An 11776-nucleotide genomic window follows, 5' to 3' on the forward strand; every position below is an offset into this window, starting at 1 on the left:
TTGGCATGATGTGGCCAGAATAGAATTTTTGTATGATCGTGCATTGACATGTGTTAGGATCTTGGCGGACCGCCGAACCCTACTTCTGGGCCCGACCACATAGCATCGATATTGTCCCCACTTGACCACCTGTTGGATCAGGTATGGGGTTTTAATCTAAAAGGCATCAGTGCTATGTAAGGAGATGCCCAAACTTATTAGGCACCACATGTACTTCCTCTTATTCCATGTGGTACTATCCTAGTTATACACATGTGGTGTTTTACCGAGCCACATACTCCAACAATCTCCACCATGGCGAGATTAAACCACCTCACCAAACCAATCATACTCCACCATATGATCACCGTCCGTATATGCTACCCATCGAACATGATTATTGTCACCACGCGCCCTGGAACCGTACTCCACCTTGAGTTAATGAGAAGGCTAGCACTAACTCCACCTTGAGCACAACCTTTCCCACCTAGAACCCTGCTCCACCTGAGTTAATGGGGTGCGCACTAACTCTACCTTGGGCCTTGCCTGCTCCACCTTGAGTCTGACTCCACTTGCGCCCTAAACTGGGTGACATCCACAACCACTTCTCCGTTTGGACAGTAGCCCCAACCATAGGCTCTGATACCAGTTGTTAGGATCTTCACGGACCTCCGAACCCTACTTCTGGGCCCGACCACATAGCACCGATATTGTCCCCACTTGACCACCTGTTGGAGCAGGTGTGGGGTGTTAATCTAAAAGGTCTCGGTGCTCTGTAAGGAGATGCCCAAGCTTATTAGGCACCACATGTACTTTCTCTTATTCCATGTGGGACTATCCTAGCTATACATATATGGTGCTTTATCGAGCCACATACTCCAACAACATGTTCTGGATAGAGTCTTCTGTCACGCCCCTAATGGTTCTCTACGGTTAGAAGTATGCTCAATGTCAAGTGTAATAACATGTATATTAATTGTCATGTTTTATAAGTACCTCACTTGTGGTGCTTGGGTAGGCAAACTTTTCTTTTTAGTATTGAATTCATCTTCTGAGTTTGTTTTTCCAGGGTTTGTTGGAGGAGCATATTTTAGAAGTGTATAAGGAGATGAAAGCTTGGAGACCTTGAATGTTTTAAGTAGTGCGGAGTGACTCTGAGATTTCTAAAGTCTGTTTTGGAGGGTGAAGTGTGATGATGTGCACCAACAACAAGTGAGTAAAGAAGACTCAATGTTTAATTATGTTTAATTTGGAAATGATGAAAATAGTCTAAAACATGGAAATCTATAAGAATAGAACTTACACTGCTTAATTTACATATTTTTCAAATGGAAACTTCTTTCTTCATTGCACACTAAATGTCTCCATGTCTCTCTTAGTTATATGTTTTCAATGATATCGGCCTGAAAATGGTGCAGGGAACCGTCAACTAGGTCAACAGTGAACGACTTGACTTTTTTTTCAGTTGCAAAAATTACGCAACGGCTGTTGACAATTGCTGAATTTTGAACCAGAATAACAAAACCCGGTCTAACTAAGCGTTCTAAGTTTTTTTGGTTCAAAATTTCGCAACTGCTGGGAACTGTTGCAACAAAAATATAGCAACAGCATCCAGCTGTTGCTAAACCTATTCGCAACAGCTGAAACCGTTGCAAACCCAAGGAAAATAGTTGGCTGAACCGAAAACTGATGCGAAAAAAACTTCCAACGGCTTAAGAGCTGTTCTGAAAAATATGCAACGACACGTTTCGTAACGGCTGGCTGCTGTTGCAAGTCCCTTTTGCAACTTTAACCAGCCGTTGCTAAACGCCAAAAATGGTGTAGTGATACAACTAATATCACACTAGAGGTGTGGGGATTAGGTTTCCCAGTTGCTAGAGTTTTCCCTTATATAGTCTTTCAAATCAGGGTTTGCAGTCAATGTTAGCTTGGTAACAAAGCATTCAATATTCACCATTATATGAAAACCTGATTAGATTCAATCTAATATCTTTCAACAGTTGGATCGAAAACTTAGCTTGTTGCACACAATTGAAATGCACGATTTTAGGTTTGTGTAACCGTACCCAAACATGTACATTTGTTGGTTCAACAATAGTTAACCAAATGGTTAGCCATATGAGCACTTTCATAACTAGTTCAAATGACTCAAATGAACTAGTTAGAGAGTTGTTCAATTGCAAGGAAATCTTAAGTAACTACACAAGACACAATCGAAGCAAAAACGATTTGATTCACTCGAATTGGTTCATGAACTTTATAGCCACGGTTTGCATTTTGTATTCTTTAGTTAATAGAAATAAGTTCACAAACAATCGTATTTTGATATAACCTACTTAAGTTCGCATACTTAGTCGCGGACTTAAGTTTCCGGAAGGAGTTATCAAACTCCAGCAGATTTTCTCGGGTTGAGAACTTCCGCCAGTTCGCGGACTGAGTTCACGGCTCTTGTTCCGGTTCTCTTGATCAACAAAGTTCGCAAACTTCGGCTCAAGGAAAAAGGACTTATACATATATGTGTTGCCACACAATGCTTATATCCATCATTGGTTATATAATCTAAACTCTCATTTCAATCATTGAAACATTCTTAGAGGACGTTATTATATAGTTGTTATTCACAAACTATTTTTTGTCAAAGTAAGCAATTTTCAAAGTGATTGAAACATATCATGACTTTCGTCACTAGGTAAAGATGAACTTGGCCAAAACAAAAGCTTACCAACACATATTTCGAGAAATAGATAGGCGAGATAAACTCGGCTCGAAATAACAAATGTGTATAACCAAAGTCTATATATCAAAACGACTTTTGTCTCAAAGATAGGAGAACAGTAGATATACTTTTGAGTGATAGATAAGTTCAAGTCTCCATATACCTTTTAGTCGATGAAGTTCCACCAGTTCCTTGAGTAGTCCTTCGTCTTGTATGATGATTTCCATGGAGTTCTTGAGCTCAATTACACTTTCTATCCTAGTCCGAGACCTAGCTATAGTAGACTAGAAATCAAGACTTATAGTTTTGATCACTTATATTGACAAACATGCTTGAGATAGCAACGATGCGAGTTCGACCGAGCAATGCTCTAACAATCTCCCCCTTTGTCAATTTTAGTGACAAAACTATCAATACATATGGAATACAAAAAATAAATGAATTAACTTTTGTAGCTCCTATTCCACATGCCTAATTTTCAACATTACTCGAAATCTTCGTCACTTCCAAGTACTCCAATGATCCCAAAGGTTGTAAGTTCAGCATCATCGTTGTTGAAAATCCGTATCTATAACAACGAGAAAACAAGAGTTCTCAATCATTGTTATACAATGTCATAGTATTATTATATAGTATCAAAGTTCAATTGTATCAAAACTTCGACAACAATACTATGGTGATATGTATCACTCCCCCTTAGTCAATACTCCATCTCACATGGAAACCATTCCCCCTTACATAATGATCCGAAAACCACATGTACTTGTAGTGTGAACTACATATTAATTCTCCTCCTTTTTGTCAATAAAATTGGCAAAGGTACGAAAATGGGATCCTAATGAAATTTCCGGAAGAGACATTTCATGACCAAAAGAAAGCACATATCATCTTATTTAGATGCAATCATATAGCTGAAGCTAAATGCATTCATCAAGGAGTTTATAAAGATACAAGATAACCTCTTTAATATTCCACAGCCGCACTCCCCACAGAGATTTGACAATTAAGCACAAGTTCAATTAAGAACTCTCCCCCATAATATGTCATTCACGAAGGAACAACAAGGGCGACCTTAATTTCAAAAGAAAAGAAGGATATCTTTGGACATAACAAATCACATACAAGTATGAATTTGAATCCAAAATACTCAATTAAATTAACCACAAGAGAACCCATGATTAATTTAATCGGAAATGCTCAACATAAGTGAACTTATGGAGACTCAAAAATACTCAATTAGATTAATCACAATAGAACTCATAATTAATCTAATCGGAATACAAAATTAAATTAACCACAAAAAGTAATCAATTTAATTGGTCATGCTCGACATAAGAGAATTTACGGAGCAACAACTAAATAACCATACAAGGATGATTAATTTAGTTGATCATGCTCGACATAAAGTACCTCACGGAGCAACAACTAAGCTAATCATAAGCGAATGAATAACTTATTCGATTGTGCTCAACATAAGACACCTTATGGAACAACACAGTATATGCACAAAAATGGTAGACCGGAGGTCGACCAAATACTGTGGAATAAGCAATGATTTATTCTATTTTCCATCACCATTTTCACTATGACATACAATAGACATAATCCTTGTAAAAAAAATATTTTAACCTATCTTCCATCAATAATTGACATAATAGGCTTAACTTTTGTATTTGTCAAAAGTTCATTCCTTCTTTTACCAACACATCCATATCGACATATAAAGGACTTAACTTTTGACAAGGTATGGGACAATCACAGTCCACGGACACGAACACACGTATCCATAAAAAATTGCAATATATATAACCATAAAGATTAATACTGCAAAAATCATCTTCCAAACAATTTTAGAATTTAAACCAATAAATCTAAAAACATGAAGATGAAAACGTTGGACATAGCTATGTGTAATCACAATAATGGTTATTCCAAACTCTAGTTATTCTTCTTAAACAAAACAAGAAAATAGAAGATTTACTAGGTAAATAACTCTTTAGAGAACATGATCTGAAAAACACTAAACCGGTTCAGCAACTAGAGATTGAATATGGACGAGCTCATCAGTTGCTTTCTTCAGTTCGTTTTTCAGAAAATCAAGATTCCTTGTTGCAATTCTTAGTTGTTCACGAACGACTTCAAAATCTTGAAGAAGATTACCTACCAGTTGTGATGACATCTGAACTGGTAGTTTGTTTTCATGATCAACAACATGATAGCAAGATATGAAAACAGGATTCTTGTGAAACTCGATAGTCTTCCCTTTCTTGACTTCATCATCTTTGTTACCTCCATTCATTGTGCACAATAGAACCTTTTGACCTTACGGAATTATGTATCAAGAGATGACACATAAGTGTATACAAATAAGTTCCATGGAAAACCCTAGGAAAACTTGTATACATCCGTGTGGGTCAGATGTTCGTGCACTTGTGGTCACGACCCTAATGTGTGACCAAGAGAATAGATGCCAAAATAACCAAAGCATGGAATTCGTGTGTCAAGACTAATAGTTGAGAACCAACTATTTAGATGAAGCACACATAAACAGAGAATTTTTTCTCAAAGGGCAATGATCAGAAGTATCTTCAAGAGAAGAATTGGAGTGAAGCTCGACAGATTTTAATCAACAACAATTAAAACAACAAGAGAAGAAAGAAAGGAAAACATACAACCTTGACAGCACTCTCAAAACACACTTCTTGAGGCATATGAGCATTCTCCTTAAACTACAAGAAGAATGCTATATTGTGTAGTCATGTTGTATTTAGATGAGCATTTTGTTCATCAATATTGACTTCTTCTTTTTCTTCTTCAAGAGGATTTATAGAAAAATCACTTGACTTACTTGAGGAAGTTTTATCAAGAGAGGAACAAGAAGTACCTGAGCCAGCTGCTTTCCTTGTCTTTTTGATGCTCCGTTTAAGTCTGTTTATGCTGATCTTAAGCTCTGAGACTCGATTATTTATATGAATGAAATCTAGAGCAGGAGACTTGGATCCACAGTCTTCTTTAGACAGAGAAAAAGAACTCAATTTTTCTTTCTTTCTCCTATGCCTTTTTCTCTTTTCAGAGTTATTTAAGAAGTCAGTTTCCCTTCTGCCATTGTCGGTGTTTTTTGTTCCAAAAACACAATTAAGAAAAGTCTTATCACATAATTTTTCTTGATTGTCAACAATGCCTTTTACTCCAACAATATGAGAGACCGGTTTAATAACTTCTTTTGACATCCATGCCAGAATGTTATGAAGTTTTTCATTCCTTCAAAGAAAACGACATCTTCGCTCAGAATGTCCTTTATTTCCGCAATAATAGCAGTTAAAAGAATTGTTCTTTACCATTCTCATGTGAGTATATTTAGAAGGAGAAAAATCCTTGTTTCCAGAATCATTACAATATGCAAAAAGTTTCTTGCATGAAGAATTATCATTAGCTTTAACAAAATTGATCTTACTAGTCTTTGGAGCGTCTATTCCTTTATAGCCCAGACCACGTGTATCACGATGTTCTTTACATGCTCCAATCATATAAGATAATTTTGTAGAGATGGAATTGAATCTACTCAGACTCTCTTCCAGTAACTTCACTTTATCAAGAGCAGCAGCTAAATCAGCCTCAAGGCGTTTTTCTCGAGTGAGATAAGCGCTTTCTCTGTCATCAAAACTTGCTTGCTGAGAGTTAATCCTTGCTTCAGTTTCTGCAAGTTTTTCTTCCAACAAAAAGTAATTTTGATAAAGATTATCACATTCAAGTGACTTCATACGTAGGTTTTCCTCAGAGTCCTTGAGGATCGATTCGTTAGAACGATTCAAGAAATAAACACCTACGTAACATCTTCTCAATTTCTTATTTGTACGACAGAGATTAGTCATAAAAGGTGTGACATGAGAAGTTGTCATATTTTTCTTTTCCAACGAATTCAAAAGCTTAACATACTCTGAGACTTCCTCATCAACATCTCTATCCATATCTGAACCACCTTCATCAGAAAGTTCATCTAACAGTTCTTCTAGGCATGTTTCCCAGACTTCAACAGGTTCTACATTAAGAGAATGTTTAAATACTGACCTAGATGTGACAGTTTTCTCAGGTGAATCCAAGCTTTGAAAAACATCTGCTGATTTATGAACTGGTACGTTATTAGAGATATACTCGTCCATAATCAGATTGCTACAAACACAGACTTGTAAGGTCTTTAAACGTGTTTGCATGCTCTGATACCAATTGAAAAAGTGGGGGGTACAACAACCTCACCCAATATTTCGATTAACAATCTGTATGGACAAACTCCAATATATTTCAACAGAATCAACTAGACTCAATCTTAATAAAGTATATCAAAATGTTATATCTCTCTTTCTTGATTCAATTCTTTCTCAAGCAAATAGAAATCTGCGAGTCTAATTGAATACAAGAGAAATCACTTGAACGGCACCAAAGACCAATGTTCAAGTATCAATCAACCAAATGTCGGATTTCCAATTGATTGATTCTAACGCACAACCTGTGATATTTCAATTATATAACAAAATATAATGCGGAATAGAAATAACACAGACACCTGAATTTTGTTAACGAGGAAACCGCAAATGCAGAAAAACCCGGGACCTAGTCCAGATTGAATACCACACTGTATTAAGCCGCTACACATACTAGCTTACTACAAACTAACTTCGGTCTGGACTATAGTTTAACACCAATCAATCTCACACTGATTCAAGGTACAGTTGCGCTCCTTACGTCTCTGATCCCATCAGGATACTACGCACTTGATTCCCTTAGCTGATCTCACCCAAAACTAAGAGTTTCTACGACCCAAAGTCGAAGACTTTAATAAACAAATTTGTATCACACAGAAAAGTCTACAGGAATAGATAAATCTATCTTCCACAGAAATACCTACAAGTTTTGTTCTGTCTTTTGATAAATCAAGGTGAACAGGAACCAATTGATAAACCAGACTTATATTCCCGAAGAACAGCCTAGTATTATCAATCACCTCACAATAATCTTAATCGACGCGGCAAAAGAAGATATTGTGGAATCACATACGTAGAGACGAAGATGTTTGTTACTACTTTTATATCTTGCCTATCGGAGATATTAATCTCAAGTTAATCGTTATGATTATACTCAAAACAATAGAATCATCAAGATCAGATCACACAACTACGAGAAAGTAATACCGGTCTGGCTTCACAATCCCAATGAAGTCTTTAAGTCGTTAACCTGGTTTTCAAGAAGAAACCTAAGGTTAAAGGAGAATCGACTCTAGCTAATACAACTAACATCACACATGAGGTGTGGGGATTAAGTTTCCCAGTTGCTAGAGTTCTCCCTTATATAGTCTTTCAAATCATGGTTTGCAATCAATGTTAGCTTGGTAACAAAGCATTCAATATTCACCGTTATATGAAAACCTGATTAGATTCAAGCTAATATCTTTCAACCGTTGGATCGAAAACTTAGCTTGTTACACACAATTGAAATGCACGATTTTAGGTTTGTGTAACCGTACCCAAACATGTACATTTGTTGGTTCAACAATAGTTAACCAAATGGTTAGCCATATGAGCACTTTCATATCAACCACATTCTTCTTCACCATAACTATTTCAAATGACTCAAATGAACTAGTTAGAGAGTTGTTCAATTGCAAGGAAATCTTATGTAACTGCACAAGACACAATCGAAGCAAAAACTATTTGATTCACTCGACTCGGTTCATGAACTTTATAGCCACGGTTTGCATTTTGCATTCCTTAGTTAATATAAATAAGTTCACAAATAATCGTCTTTAGATATAACCTACTTAAGTTCGCAGACTTAGTTCGCGGACTTAAGTTCCTGGAAGGAGTTCTCAAACTCCAGCAGATTTTCTCGGGTCCAGAACTTCCGCAATTTCGCGGACTGGGTTCACAGAATGAGTTCGCGGGCTGAGTTCACGGCTCTTGTTCCGGTTCTCTTGATCAACAAAGTTCGCAAACTTCGGTTCAAGGAAAAAGGACTTATACATATATGTGTTGCCACACAATGCTTACATCCATCATTGGTTATATAATCTAAACTCTCATTTCAATCATTGAAACATTCTTAGAAGACGTTATTATATAGTTGTTATTCACAAACTATTTTTCGTCAAAGTAAGTAATTTTCAAAGTGATTGAAACATATCATGACTTTCGTCACTAGGTAAAGATGAACTTGGCCAAAGCAAAAGCTTATCAACACATATTTCGAGAAATAGATAGGCGAGATAAACTCGGCTCGAAATAACAAATGTGTATAATCAAAGTCTATATAGCAAAACGACTTTTGTCTCAAAGATAGGAGACAGAGTATATAGACTTTTGAGTGATAGATAAGTTCAAGTCTCCACATACCTTTTAGTCGATGAAGTTCCACCAGGTCCTTGAGTAGTCCTTCGTCTTGTATGATGATTGCCATGGAGTTCTTGAGCTCAACTACACTTTTTATCCTAGTCTGAGACTTAGCTATAGTAGACTAGAAATCAAAACTTATAGTTTTGATCACTAACATTTACAAACATGCTTGAGACACCAACGTATGCGAGTTCGACCGAGCAATGCTCTAACAATATGGAACCTCACGGAGCAACAACTAAGTTAATCATAATAAAATAATCAACTCAGTCGATTGTGCTCAACATAAGAAACCTTATGGAACAACACAGTATATGCAAAAAGATTATGGATCGAAGATCGACTAAATACTGCGGAATAGACAAGGATTCATTCTATTTTGCATCACTATTTTCACAATGATATACAATAGACTTAATCCTTGTAAACAAAAGTTTTATCCTTTATTTCATCAAAAACATGACATAAAAGGCTTTAACTTTTGTAATGTCAAAAGTTCATTCTATCTTCCATCATTCATATCGACATAATAGAGATAACTTTTGTACAAGTATGGGACAGTCACAGGTTCACGAACATAAACAACATATCCCATAACAATTTGCAATATATAAAATCATAAAGATTAAAATTGCAAAAATCATCTTCCAAAAAATACTTTAGAATTTAAATAAATAAATCTAAAAACAATGAAGATGAAAATCGTCGGACATAGCTATGTGTACTCACAATAATGGCTATTCCAAACCCTATTTGTTCTTCTAAAAACACAAAAAGTTACTATACATTGTAGAGCTTTCTCAGTGCATCTACAGAGAATTCCATCTCATTATTGAAAAAACCATTGATAACGGGATCATTCAATTCCTCTAAATCTTCAGAAATATCAGTTAGCTCACTAAGTTCTCTTTTTAGTTCACACAAGGTGTTCTTTGTTAGAGACAACATTTGTTCATAGTGAGAGATATATCTTATAGAAGAAATGATTCGAGATTTTAAATCATTCCTTTTCCCGATGAAATCCTTCACTATAGCCCTAAAGTTATTATCAGGATGACAAAAAGACAATAAGCAGTTAGAGGAGGAACCTGGATCATCATTTGTGTCTTTTCCTTCATTTCCTTTGAAGAAGATACTCCTTCACACAGATACACATTAACTGCTTCTGTAGCATCTCTGTTGGTGGTACCTCCAGTTATAGGGGCCATGAGATTGTATCTTTAGAGAGGAAGGTGAAGAACAGTAATAAATAGACACTAGGATAGTAAAAACCCTAAAGGACCCTGAAAAAGTCTTCACGGTTCATGATCCGTTATCACTTTTTAACAAGAAGATATTTACTTTCTCAAAATGGAACAGAAAAATAAACAAAAGATTTACAAGACTTGAACCAACCTTGAAGTAGTCCTTATTTTTCAAGTCCAAAGAATAAGGATACAATTTATTACTATGATTTAAATATTAATAGAGTGAACAGAGAGTTCACATCTTGTGTCACCGAATGACGTTTCAAGGTTTGTTGAGTAAAACGACTTACCTCGTTTATCTCTGATTCTTTTGGATTTCTTCTTGTGCTCAGGAATCTCTGACAGTTTCCCTAGAGTCAGATTCATCTTTTGCATGTTATTATGAAGTTTGGTGATTCTTTTACAGTTTCTCTTGAATCTCCAACACTTACTTTAAACATGACTTGTATTTCCACAAAAGAAGCAGAGCAGAGGAGGCTTGCTTTGTGAAGATGACTCATGTTTATCACAACTCTCATGATCTTTTGTTCCAGAACCGGTTGAGTTTGTTGTGCACACAGTCTTACTTTTGAACCCTAAACCTTGTGTGTTTCCAAAAGCCTTTTGACGAAATAACATTGCTGAGATTTTATCTGAGCTTCCTGACAACCTTTGCAGGTCACACATGAGAGAATTGATCTCCTTTTCTTTTATAAATAGGGTTTTAGTGAATTCATCATTAAGACAGTCAATCTCAAGAGTCTTCACATGCAGTGATGATTCAAGTTTATTCAACAATTCTTTCAGTTGAATATTCTCTTGATGAATTTCTTCATATTTATTCAAAAATTCTAGGATTTCAGTGTCCGACTCGCATTCACTGGAAATTGAGTTACATGGAGCTTCTGCCGAGAGGGCTGAACTTTCCATACTCACTTAAACAGTGTGAAAGGTATTGGAACACTGAGGTTCTTCTTGACTTGGATCATCAGAAGCAATAGAGAGAGAGAGAGAGGGTGATCTCTCGGATCCTTTTCTTTTCTTTACAAGGTCCTTGACCTTTTGTGTAATCAGTGATTTATTAAAATCAACGTGATTAGGACAACATTCATCAGCCCATGACAAGCTAGAAGCGTTACTTGTAATGGTCACAACATTGAACGCAAATGTTCTGATTGTATTCTGATCAAGATCAAGTAATTTAATATTTACTACAAGAGTACTTCTGGAAAGAGTATCAAGGTTATTTACTTCAACGATGGCATGCTTTTTAGAATCGTATCTAGATGGAAGCGATCTGAGAATTTTCATCACAATGTCCTTTTCAGGAATAATTTTACCCAATGCAAAAGATGCATTAACAATTTCAGACACTTTGTGATTAAACTCATCAAATGAATCTTCATCTGCCATACGAAGGTTTTCCCAATCGGAATTAAGGTTTTGAAGCCTAGCTTCCTTTCCAATGGTAT

The sequence above is a fragment of the Papaver somniferum genome, unplaced genomic scaffold (genome assembly GCF_003573695.1).
Source record: "Papaver somniferum cultivar HN1 unplaced genomic scaffold, ASM357369v1 unplaced-scaffold_125, whole genome shotgun sequence".
Classification (NCBI taxonomy): Eukaryota; Viridiplantae; Streptophyta; class Magnoliopsida; order Ranunculales; family Papaveraceae; genus Papaver; species Papaver somniferum.